The sequence below is a fragment of the Triticum urartu genome, unplaced genomic scaffold, assembly GCF_003073215.2.
Source record: "Triticum urartu cultivar G1812 unplaced genomic scaffold, Tu2.1 TuUngrouped_contig_6046, whole genome shotgun sequence".
NCBI lineage: Eukaryota > Viridiplantae > Streptophyta > Magnoliopsida > Poales > Poaceae > Triticum > Triticum urartu.
This window is the reverse complement of record NW_024116773.1, coordinates 3,742-17,292: the sequence shown is the minus strand read 5'-3', so window position 1 is coordinate 17,292 and position 13,551 is coordinate 3,742. Positions and strand designations below refer to the sequence as shown.

The 13,551-nt window shown below is 45.6% G+C and overlaps 1 pseudogene; it reads left to right on the top strand.

Annotated features, from left to right (window-relative positions):
* The first annotated feature begins 7 nt into the window (after window positions 1-7).
* On the top strand, window positions 8-11,353 carry LOC125530066 (annotated as a pseudogene).
* Window positions 11,354-13,551: the final 2,198 nt, after the last annotated feature.

Here is a 13,551-nt window from a genome sequence, read left to right as displayed (position 1 = left end):
GGCCACGGCTTTTGCCTGTAGGATAGCTCCGAAGCTGTTGGAGTTCTTAGCTGCAAATCACAGGCTTCGGCAGAACCTGGAGCATGAAATCACTTACATTAGAAATGAGTTTGCGTTGATCTCTGCCGCCATTCAGCAAGACGATGATCGTCGCTGGAGGAGCAGCGGAGGCAGCGAGCACATGCATAGGGCCTGGATCAACGTTATACGTGAACTGGCGCACGCTATCGAGGACTGCATCGACCGCTTTATGCATCGGCTGACCATCTCCAGGACGTCAACGTGGATCCGTCAGGCTCTCCATCGGTTGCGGTGACAGTCCGTAAGGAGTTTGCCAAGACGATCCGCGAGCTCAAGAAGATATCACAAGATTCATCCAAGCTGAGAGAAACTTACTACAACGCCAGCACCGGTGCTGACACCTCATTGTCAGCTTCACCGTTCGCAGTGGCATGCACACCAGAGATGACAGCAGACATGGTCATAGACGACACCATTTCAACTCGCAGCCCCGTTGGCATGGACACTCCCCAAGATGAGCTTATGGAGCTGGTACAGCCGCAACAGCAGCACCTCAAGGTGATCTCCATTGTTGGTTTCGATGGCATAGGCAAGACCCTCCTTGCCAGGCATGTGTACCAGAGTATGATGAGCCAATATGAAGTATGGGCTTGGGTTTGTGCAGCCGAGCAAAGGGGTGCAAGCGATGTTCTCGAAGTGATACTTCAGCAATTTCCCATCCCCACCACATTCACCAGTGGTGGAGGTAGCCTCAGCAAGCTCTGCGCAATCCTCAGATCGTGCCTTCAAACCAAGAGGTAATTAATTCCAACCGTTGGTAATTTTCTCCACTCTGTCTCTGTTTGATGATTTGGTCTTGATTTACAGCAGTCTGCCTCTTTTATATTTTTGTACAGTCCAGAAATTCTTCAAGTTTGACTTCACCCACTATTGGCATCTTTGTGGGTATAAAATGAAATCGCTCCAAATTTAATCTCCACTTCATATCTCTGCATGTTAATTCTGATCATGTACTCCTCATAGGTTCTTCATCGTACTCGATGACATGAGGACAGAATTTTGGCATGATATTAAAGATGCCTTTGTGGGGTTGAATGGCAGAGTTCTGGTGACGACGGCTATTCAGTCAGTAGCAAATGCCTGCAGCAGCTCAGCAGCTCATGATCATGTGTACACAATGAAAACTCTCCCTGATGGACACTCGAGGCAGTTGTTTTTCAAGGAAGCTTTCCAAGACAACGATCCGCCAGTCAGTAAAGAGGATCAGCTTGGCTCGGAAGCACTGCAGAAATGTGATGGTTTACCCCTTGCTCTTGTTACTACAGCCCGGTACTTGCAAAGCACAGGTAATCCGACGCATGAAAACTGGGCAACATTGTGCCACAACCTGGGAGCACATCTGGAAACGAAGGAGATGTTAGCAAGAATGAAGTGTGTGCTTGTCCAAAGCTACACCAGCCTTGTTAAACATGATGTCAAGACTTGCTTGCTATATCTAGGTATGTACCCAAGTGGGCGTATAGTCAGGAGAAGAAGCTTGATAAGGAAATGGTGTGCTGAAGGGTTTATCCAAGGAGATTATATGTGTAATACTCTGGATGCTGCTACCGGCAATTTCAGAGAGCTGGTCAACCGGAGTATCATCCAGCGTACAGACGCCAGTAACAAGAACAGCGTAGATCAGGTGAAGACATATCATACTCATGGCATGATGCTCGAGTTCATCCTGCACATTTCCAAGTGTGACAACTTCATTACTTTGTTATATGATCAGCTAACTCCCTCACACCCACCCAATAAAATTCGTTGGCTCTCCCTCCATAACGCAAGTGCCAAAGTAGCCAATGATCTATCTCTTGTTCGATCTCTGACAATCTTCGGTAGGGCACATGTATCTGTCTTGGAATTTTCCAAATATGAACTCTTGAGGGTCTTGGATCTTGAAGAATGCGGTAACCACTTGGAGGAGAAACATCTTAGGGAGATATGCAGCAACCTGTTGCTGCTCAGGTACCTAAGCCTTGGGGCCACTGTTAAGGTTACGGTGCTCCCCAAAGAGATCAAAAAGCTTAAACTTTTGGAGACACTGGATGTAAGAAAAACCAAGATAGAGATTCTTCCGACACAAGTCATGGAGCTGCCATGCCTGATTCATCTATTTGGAAAGTTCAAGCTCCAACAAGGTGTAGGAGGCCGGAAAATGCATAAGCTACAAACTTGGCTCGCAGAGAATAGCAAATTGGAAACAGTAGCAGGATTTGTTGTCGATAACAACAAGAGCAAAGGATTTGCACAGCTCATGGAGCATATGAAGCACTTGACAAAGGTGAAAATATGGTGGAAGCAGTCCACTAATGATAGCACGGAATGCACTGCGAGCGGCAGAAGCAGCGGCACCAACAACTACAGTCAAGTCTCAAAGGCCATTAAGGGGTTCATCAAAAGAAGCACCAACGTGAAAAATGGTCATTCACTCTCACTACATTTCAGTGACAAATGGTTCCAAGACTTGCTCGTGAACCTGTCCCTAGAAAAAGAAGAAGCTTCCTCCTGCTATCTTAGCTCATTCAAGTTACAAGGGGGCAACATATGCAGCCTGCCTCCATTTGTTACCATGCTAGGTGGTCTCACTAAGCTGTGCCTTTCATCCCCTCGTCATCAGCTGCGCGGGGATATTCTTGCTGCCCTGAGCAGAGTGCGCTGCTTGGCGTACCTGAAGCTGATTGCATCTCAACTGGACAAACTCGTCATCATAAAAGGTGCACTTGGAAGCCTGCGACGACTATGCATCGTGGTTGAAGTCATGACTGAACTGGAAGTTCAAGAGGGAGCTCTGCCACTCCTCGAGTCACTTTGTCTGCTATGTAAGGATCTAAATGGCTTTTGCGGCATGACGATCCAGTCACTGCGACATATTAATGAGGTTGCTCTCCATGATGGGGTGAACGATGAAACAAAACAAAAGTGGAAGGAAGCAGCAAAAAACCACCCCAGACGCCCCAAGCTCTTGTTTGTTAAGACAGACAAAGAGGTTGATATAGGAAGTGAAACTGCAGACAATTCTGTGAGCCCTGTGGCACCAACTACTGATATGATGTTATCAGTGACAGCGACCCATGATGAAATTTCTACTGGACAGTCTGGTAATTGAGTGTTGTGCATCTTACTATGCTTAATTGCTTAATTATAGGTGTTGGAGTTATATATAAGCCCTCTTCACACATCTATGTGACGTCTTTTATTGTGCAGCACAAGTTGATTGTGATGATCTGCAACAGGATGATGATGAGAGAAAAAAAATGGATAGCGCTGATATCCAAGAAGACTTTGCTAGCAAAACTTGTCTGGACACTCTGATGAACAAGGAAAGTTTTGGACAGGAGATGGAAGGAACGGTAGGTTTAGAGGATCAGCAGATGGAAGATGTCACTCGGTCAACTGATAACGCTGATCAAAATCTTGTACTTTTGGTGGTGGGTGAGAATAGAAGAAAGAGGGCTAGGACTGTTGGTGAAGGCAACTCAATGGACAAGTTTGTTGACAGGGTGAAGCGCAAGAACCCAGAGGATGTTCCAGGTAATTTACATATTCCAGCTGTCTTAAATTCATTCAATGTTTCTCTTAGTGACGTAGCTAGAAATAATGGTGTTAAGTTTGGAAGTAATATTCTTGAGGTAAATAAATATATTCAAGTGATTACATATTTGGAATCTGCCACATGTAATGTTTTTATAGCTAGCTAGTTAGAAGAAGTCTGACGGTTGCCTCTAAGTGGGATTGAAAGCTGGAAAGTTTTTATCCTTTGTATGCCCTGTTGCTGTTCAAGTCTGTTCTTGTTCAAGTGATTAAATAAATCCATTAAAGTGATAAAAAATATCTATCGAGTGTCCGACTTAAAATATATATCTATGGAGTGTTCAGGCTGCTCTAGTTGCACACTGTTGAAAAGATTAAATAAATTTATTCAATTGATTCAAATATAAATCCTTTTTATGCCCTGTTGCACACTGAATATTTTTTTCGAACCGGGCTATACCCCTTTCCATTGCAAATGAACGGAAATACAAAGTTCAGAAACATGTCAGGAGAAGTGAAAGAGGTAGAGCGAGTCCGGGCACTGCCAGGAAACCCACTGCATTCGCCCGCCATCGAAACGAATGCCATGGGGCGAAAACCTAGGCAGCACCGAATATCCACAGCAAACACCCCTGAGTTTTACTACAGACAAAGACATGAGACATCCACAAAAGAACCAAAACGCCATCACAGGATCGAGGATCGCCCAGCTCCAGTCAACGGGACTTCTTGCAGATCTTCAATCTCCCCCGATCGGCACCCTCATAGCGTTGCACATTCCCATCATGCGCATCGTGCTCGACCTGATCATCTCAGCACCGCTTCGCAGCTCCTTGGCGCCCTCCTCCTCCTGCAGCCCTGTCCAGTACAGTAGGAAAGAACACATGGAGAAAACTATCTCAAAAGGCGTTTTGATAAGCTTCTTTTCGAACGTAGCTCGATTTTGAGCTAGCCAAATGGCCCAGCAAGCAGCAGCCAAGCCCACAGTATAGTACTTTTGTCCATCAGGGAGAAAAGCATGACACCAAGCAAAATATTGCCAGTAGCTATTCGGGCACATCTCACTACCCAGTACTACCCCAACGCATCTCCAGATCACTTTAGCCACAGGGCAAGTAAAAAACAGATGTTGGGAGGTTTCCAACTCGTTACAGAAAGAACATGTGGGATTCCCGGGCCATTTCCTCGTTCTCATGACTTGCCTAGTGAGCACTGCGTCCTGAGACAGCTGCCATAGGAAGATCTTGATTTTGAGAGGGATTTTGGCTTTCCAAATCCATCTATAATGGCAACCACTAAGAGGGTTTTCAAGCCACTTATACACAGATTTAGTGGAGAATTTGCCATTACTATTAAGCCCCCAGTAGACCCGGTCCCCACCCTGGCTCAGCTAGATATTATTGATCGTATTACTTATTTCTCCCCATTGACAGGACAACTCAGGTGTGAGCCTCCTTCTGAAGAAAGAGTGGACATCCACAGATTTGAACCTATCAATAGTGCAATCTTGATCAATACAAATCTCAAACAGCGAATGGTAAAGGGTCTGAAAAGGACTCAGTCCATTTATGGAATCTTTCCAGACTCTAACGAGGTCACCAGATTCCAAATGAATTTTCCTGCCCACAAAGTAAATATCTTTGACTTTAAGCAGGGCTTTCCAACAAGGGGAATCAGAAAACCTGGGCTTAATCGACGCCACAGATTTGTTAGTCAGGTAGCGCACCCGAACAATATCTTGCCACATACCCATTTGGGTCTCTAGCTTCCACCACCATTTGACCATCAAACTAACATTCTGCTTGTGTAAGTCCTTAACACCCAAGCCACCCTTATCTCTAGATCTGCAGATCTCATTCCATCTAACCAGATGGTACCTCCTCTTCTTATTGCACCCTTGCCAGAAGAACTTCCTTCTATGTTTGTCTAAACGCTCGACGAAAGTTTTGTTCATGAGCCACATAGACATATGATATAAGGATAATTGGGTGACCACCGAATCTAGAGGGCCCCCCCCCCCCCCCCCCCATCGAGGCTGCGTTACCAATCCAAGCTTCAATTTTTTTCAGATATTTGGTAACAATGAATTCCCAATCTGAGTTCCTGAGATTGGTGTAACTGACAGGCATCCCTAGGTATTTGATGGGGAAACTGCCCACCTCACAATTGAATAAGTCTGCATACATATTCACCACATTATCATCACCCCCCATAGTAAGAATCTCACTTTTCTGAAAATTCACCTTAAGCCCTGACATCAATTCAAACATGTAAAGAAGCATTTTCAAGTTAACAGCTTTGTCAATGTCATGCTCCAGGCATATGATGGTATCGTCTGCATATTGGAGAACTGCTACCCCATTAGGAATTAAATCAGAGGCCAGAACCACTAACATGCCGCTTTTTTGGGCATTTGTAATCATTTTTGCCAAACAATCCACAGCTAGATTGAACAAGAAAGGGGAATGGGGATCACCTTGTCGAACCCCTTTCGCACTTTGGAAGTAGGGGCCAACTTGGTTATTCAACTTGATGCTCACAGTCCCATTATGCAGGATACTCCTAATCCACCCGCACCATTTATCATTAAAGCCTCGAAGCTTATGACACTCAAGAATAAAATCCCAATTGACTTTGTCATAAGCCTTCTCGAAATCAAGTTTCAGAACTACACCCACCCTCTTTTTCACATGAGTGTAGTTAAGGATCTCATGCAAAGACATCACACCATCCATGATGTTCCTTTTTTTCACGAAAGCATTCTGGGCCCTATTGATGAGTTTATCAGCATATTTTTCAACTCGCCTATCTAGAACCTTAGTAATAAGTTTGTACGGACATCTCAGGAGGCAAATCGATCGGAACTGCTGAATTTTGTCTGCGTCCGCAGTTTTGAGGAGGAGAGTAATCACACCATAATTGAGGCGCTGTACATCCAGCTCCCTTTATGAAAGTGTTCAAACAGGAGCATAATATCATCCTTCACGATATCCCAGCACACCTGATAGAACTCCACAGGAATGTTGTCCGGCCCAGGCGCTCTATTGTGTGCCATAGCAAACAGAGCTTCCTTAACTTCCGCCTCCGTAAAGGCCCGACATAGATCAGCGTTATCCTCTTCATCAAGTTTTTCATTAGTGGTCCAAGTATCAGGATCCATATGGAACTCATTGCCGGGTGCAGGACCGAAAAGGTTTTTGTAGAACGCTGTCGCATGGGCAATCAGATTATTAGTCCCTTCTATTTCCACATCCCCAGCTTTCAGGGAATGGATCATGTTTTTCCTCTTCCGCCCGTTCGCAATCTTATGATAGTAGTCAGTATTAAGATCTCCTTTCAGCAACCATCTTTCATGAGACTGCTGCAACCAAAAGATCTCTTCGTTCACTAGAAGCTCATGCAGGTCCGCACTAACATCAACTTTGATGCTATACATCTCAGGGGACAGGGGGCCACTCTCTTCTAATTCTTCCAGCAGGGCTAGCTCCAATCTGAGCTCTTCTTTCCTTCTCTTGTCATGACCATATTTATTGGACCCCCACCCTTTAAAATAATTCTTAAATCTCTTAAGTTTGATATTTAGGATATCAATAGGGTCCGAGGAATGCACTTGCCTCAACCAGATCCTACTCACAGTAGGAAGGAAATCTTTATCTTTAATCCAGGACAGGTTGAAACGAAACTCACGAGGCTTAGGAGCTTCACGCCCCTCTTCCCCACCAGAGAGAAGCAAAGGGTTGTGGTCTGAAATTTCCCGAACCAATTTCCTGACAGAGACCATAGGAAAAAGATCCTCCCAACCTTCATACATCAAAATGCGGTCCAGTTTTTCTAGGGTAGGATGGGCTTGGTTATTAGTCCAAGTGTATTTCCCCCCACTAATATATATCTCTCTAAGGGCCAAAGCATTGATGATGGAGTTGAAGATATCAGTAGCTCTATTATTCTGCATCTTTTTGTTTTTCTCATCACCATGCCGCAGGACATTGAAATCACCCCCACAATATAAGGCACAGTCATGCTACTACAACTAGCAGCAAGCTCTATCAAAAATTCCTCTTTAAACTCCTCATGGGCTGCCCCATAGACTACCAGCAGGCCCCAGTCAGCTTTCTTCTTCTTATCATGCAGGTTTAACTGCAAAATATATTTCCTTTTGGTACAGGAGGTGATCTCCATAGTATCTTGCCTCACCCCTCCTAAAATACCACCAGACTTCCCAACAGATGGAATCCATTCCCAATGGAATAGACCAAAAGGGTCAATTCTCCTAATGCATTTGGGAGTAAATTTTTTCTTCATAGTTTCTTGAAAACCAATAAAATCTAGGGAATGGTCACTAATCATGTCTGAGAGGCAGGTGGCCATTCCTTTCTTGCCTACCCCTCTACAGTTCCAAATGAGCCCTCTCATTTGGAACGTTTTTTGTGAAAATAAGATCTAGTAGTCCTGCCAGGAGGCAATGCAGGACTACAGCACACATCCTCTGAAGATACTGCCTTATTCTGGCTCCTAGTCACAGGCCCAGAAAGCTTAACGGCAGATTTCTTTTTAGATCTTCTTTTCTTCTGTTTATCAGAGACTTTTTGTTCAAAGACAGTTTCCTCTTGGTCAAGCCAAGTCAGATTAACAGGAACAGATTTTCCTAGGCCATTGGTGACTAAAATATCATCCTCAATATCAGTATTACTGTCCCCAATGTTCTTTTTACTATCTAGATTTTCCCTCACCCTTTCAAGCTCTCTAAGAACATTCACACAAGCAAAATCATTATCAGGTATATTTACCCCCATACAAGTGGCTCTATACATTAATTCCTTATTTGACAGAGCATCGAAAGAATTATTGCAAGGGGTTCTGATGTTACCTTCCAGGTTCTTCTTTTGCGCCAGGTTAATGGCTTTAGCCTCCATGTGCTCCTGTCCCCCCTGCGCATTGCCCTTGCTGAATCTTAGTGCCACTTCAGGCGCAAGGGGAGGTGTGAGAATGATCTCATCACTGTGATTAGAAAGGGGAAGCTGTACCATATAGTCACTTGAGGTCTTCAGGTCTGGGTACACATCACCATCCACCTCCACAACCTGAGCAGAGTTAGCCCCAGTAACATCAAAGGATAGCGAACGACGAGCTGCAGATATATCATTTACCTGTACATCTTTAGGCTCGAATTCATGTTCCAGTGGGGCCTTGTGTATATCAGTCTCCATGGCCACTATCCAGCGTGAGGTATCCAGAGTTTCTCCTCCTCCAGCCATCTCATGTTCTTTTGCCATTGTTTCAATAAGCAGAGATGTATCATTTTCACTATCAGATGATTCTGAGAGGTCATGGTCTTGTGGTGACAGACGACAGGTCTTGCCCCCACGAGCACCAGCATCGTCTCTGCTACTCTCAGGAAAATCAGCTTGTTTTTCTTCTTTTTCCTGATCAGCTCGTTTATGCTTAGGAGTCTGAACAGGTTTAGCAGGTGCATCTTTCAATTCCACACCCTTACAGTCTTTATTCACAGGGTTCCTGACAAGAACTTCTTCCACCTCGTACAAACATACAGCCCCCCCCCCCCCCCCCCCCCCGCCCCGAACACCTTCTGCCATAGCAGGCAACTGATCAACAGAGCGACATCCAATTTTGGCTCTAACAAACAAGGAGCGATTTATAGTAGACATATCCACCTCAAGAGTAATGCCCACTAATCCACCCACATAGGCTACAGTCCTATCACATCTCTTGTTCGGAGGGATCTTCCCAATCCGAACCCAAGCAATTTCCAGAAGGCCCTCAGATTCAATATCTTCAGACCACGGTGAGAACTTAACTGAAACTCCACACTGCTTCAGTCTAACATTTTCCACAAATAAAGCATGATCCACTTCTCTAGGATTAGGCATCCTCATCACAAATTTTTGAGGTGCAAAAAACCTAGCAGAACATCTCCATCCCTGCCCCACATAGATACTTAATTCATGTTTTATATCTTTAGTCGGAGCAGCCCCCTCAGTAATGGTAACAATCACGTTAAAGATCCTCTCCCTAGCTTGCCTATCAATGCTAAAATCAGGAATGTAGAAGAAACCTTGCCCATTGCCTTGGAACGCACACATCACAGGAAAACACCCCCAAGGCAGGAACTCAGCACAGACCACATGCAGATGACCTTTTTTCTTACATCTATCACACACAGCTTGCGGGCATCTAGCAGTAACATGACCAGTCAGATTACAAATCTGACATGGTTCAGGCCGAGGAGCAATGTTACCAGGATATGCAGGAGGATCTTGCGCTCAAGGAGGAGTAGTGTTCTTCCCATGGTTACGGATCATGCTCGTGTCCCCCTCGTCCGCACCCCACCGCTCCCGGCGAAGTAGCTTAGCCTGGTTGCCTCCGGCCGCCTTGTCCCACTTCTCCGATCCAGCATCTCCAGATCCCGAAGCTCTCTGCGTCGACGAGTCTCCCACCTCCGTCTTGCGCTTCCAGACGTGGTGGTCGAGGGCGCGGCCGCGTCCCCGGCCGCGATCGAAGCGCCCAGCCCCACGACCATGTCGCCCCGCACCAAATCCCTCTTCCCTCATGGTGATTTTGCTCTCGTCAACCGGATCGAGTGGTGGAATCTGTGGGGGGGATGCCACAACTTGGGCAAAAGAGCGACTATCTCCACGAATTTTTCCTTCCCACCAGCCGAAGGATTGAGGAACCCTAGATCTAGCCTCCGGCGGCGCGTCCCAGAAGTGAGACAAGCACTCGCTCAGATCGAAAATGAGGAAAGGTGGCACAGGATTCGGCTTTATACCCGCGGCGCACGAGGAAACCCTAGGGTTGGGTGCTTCATGGCGGTCCGATCTCGTCTGCCCCACGTGTCGACCATCAGGGCCATGGTGGACCGGTCCACGTCCCAGCAGCCCTGGCCCTCCTGGCCAGGGGGGACCGGTCCCCGTCCCAGCAGCCCTGGCCCTCCTGCCAGGGGCGGAGGAAGTGTACCCGCGGCCTCCCCGCACGAGTCTCCCCCACCGCGCGAACGACGCCGGCGACCGGCGCCGGAATTCGATCTCGAACCCTAGCGAAGTGGCAAGGAAACGAGATGATATCTCCGATGTCTACAGACTCACCTTCCCGGAGAAAGCGGGCGTCACCGGTGCCCGCTCGTGCGGCATCGCCGCGTCGCCCCGCTCGTGCCACAATCGCGAGCGAGTATTGGTGTTCCGCAGGTACATACATACGGCTGCGAGACCCTGGACCTTGCACACTGAATATTCAGGCTGCACCAGTTTGTTTTAATGGTCTGTGCAGTTGGGTTCTGAAGTTTACTGGAGATGTTAGAAATCTGATGGCTGCTGGAGGTGTTGCTTTAGTTTCAATTTCAACTGTATAGGAGTATAGGACTGTAGAAATGCTACTGTTTTGGTCCTATTACTATGTTATTTTTTTAATTGTCACATTGGCGGGTCTGCAGAAACAAGGCCTACAAAACAAACAACGCCTGGGCTGACAGTTGCTGTCTCTGGTTTGCAAGCTTGGTTCAATCTTGCTCGGGACAGGACATAGGTTTGCTTTGGGTGTCTGGTTAGCATTTGGTGCTCTAAGGAGCCGTCACTTCTTTTGCTTACATGCTAACGGTGAATCACCGTCTCCAGCTGCTTGTCTCGTGGGTGTACAAGACTGATACGACTATGGACTCATGATAAAGCGTGTCAATAAGTTTCTCCTTTCAATTTGTACTTTTACTGCAACATGAGTTTATTTCCATGCATGTCGATTTGGTGGCTTTCTGCTGTAACAAAGTCCACCATGTTTATTTGGCCCAGGTTAACTTTGACATATTTGCCAAAAAAAACTTTATAATCATCCTTAATTCAGTTACAAGACCATCGTTTTTTTGTGGACAATAACATATGCTGTTGCATTTAGCAGAGAACTTTTTTATTTTTGCCTTCTTTATGATAATTTCATTTCCCATGCCAGCTAGTATACTAATTAGCATGGAAACTGTGTATTTAGCTTCATTATTAACAATTTGATTGGCGTACTGGTATACGGTAATTAGCATGAAAACTACTGCTAAAACAAATGAAGGAATCAAGATAAAACAGCTCGATTCTAGTTTGTGCTGACCTGTCGGAACCTATGTGTTGGTCAGGGGAGATGTGCGAAGTTCCTGACAGGAGATCAACCTCAATCGCCGGACCAGAGCTACACCGAGCAGCACCTGAGACATGAATGGCCTGCATCGGAGTTTCCTCCCACACCGGCTTCTCCCACCTCTCTGAAACCCCAATCCTGTTGCTCCACCCAGCATCTTCATTGAAGCAATCCGTGCTCGGAGCTGTTTGAAGTGCATCAATTTGAGAAGCAAATGAGAAGCTCTAACGATGATAATGAAGAAACCCTGTCAAAATTCCTACAGCCGGCACCCTAGTTAGTACTACCTGCAAATCTGCAATGAAACTGAACCGTGCAGAATCAACAGTGGAGAACCGCCGCTCGCGACAGTACGAGCCTCCTGCCCGAACCTCTGTCCCTAAATCACCGGTGTCCAGTAAAAACAAGCAGTCGTTGCAGAGGACGAAGAAGACCTCGGGTAGCGTGCGGAGGTCGGCGGGGATGGCCGCCGAAGAGGCCAGATGCGAACGGCGTGGGAGCACGGCTGAGGGGACGAGCTCGATTCCGACGGAGGAGATATTTTGGGAGAAGGCTGGGATTCTCCAGGGAGAGTCCCCGGAGGGTGGAGGCGGCGGCGCCTGTCTCATTCTGCCCTGCGAGCCCAAAAACACTACGCGGGCCGAATCGGGCTGGTTGCGTGCGAGACTCCTCGGAGCAAACTCGGAGAAAGCATTACTTATGCCGTCTCCAAATTGATGCCCTGCAAACTATAAATAAATAAAAGTCATTGTTTCATAAGTTTGATAAAAAATACATACTATAAAAAATAATTTCAAAAAATAATATATAAACAATATATGAGTACAGATGAAGATGAAATCAATAGCAATATTCATATTAAATATATTTCAACAATATATTTATTCTGTATAGTGCAGTTGTTAATAATTGCGTCTATATATTTGATAAAACTTTAAAATATTTGACTTTTTAATTGAATTTATATACCATCCATTAGTAGATGAAGGAATATTATTTTAATTTTTTAAAACATTATCTGCTTGCTGAAACCTACAAGATTAATAAGAACTAAACAAATACTCCATCCGTTTAAAAACTGGATTTTTTATATTTTTTCTTTTTTCTTTGTTCTTTTCATGCAAGACAATTATCAACTAACAACTGGATTTTTTTTACCATAGTAGCAAGGCAACCCATGAGTTGTAATTGGGCCCGACCTTTTTTTTTTTTCAATTGCAAGTCCATCATTGATATGCAATTGAGCCCTTAATTCATTTTTTGTCCCAGTTGCAAATCCACGCTCGATACCCAACCAGGAGCCTCGGCCATTTTTTGCTCCGATTGCATGTTCACCATTGATACGCATCCATACCCGGCCCATGTTTTCTCAGTTGTAAATCCGCTCCTCGACACGCAATCAGGCCTGACCCACTTCTTTCGGCCTATTGCAAGTCCACCTTCAACACGTAACTGGGGGCTGATATCTTTTTTGTCCTAATTACAAGTCCATCCTTAACTGGGTCCTAGTTGCAAGTATACACCCTAACTGCGTAACTAGGCCCAACCTATTTTTTCTCCAGTTGCTAGTCCATTCTTGACACGTATTTGGGGCCCGACTCTTTTAATCTCAGTTGCAACTCCAACCCCACATGCAATTAGCTGACCCAATTTTTTTCTTATCCCGGTTGCAAGTCCACGCTTGATACACATCCATGGCCCAACCCATTTTTGTTCTAGTTACAAGTCCAACTACAACATTGACATGCAATTGGAAGGGGGGGGGGGGGGGTTTTTTTTCCCTGTGCAAGTCAATCTTCGATACGGGACTGGGGTTATGAC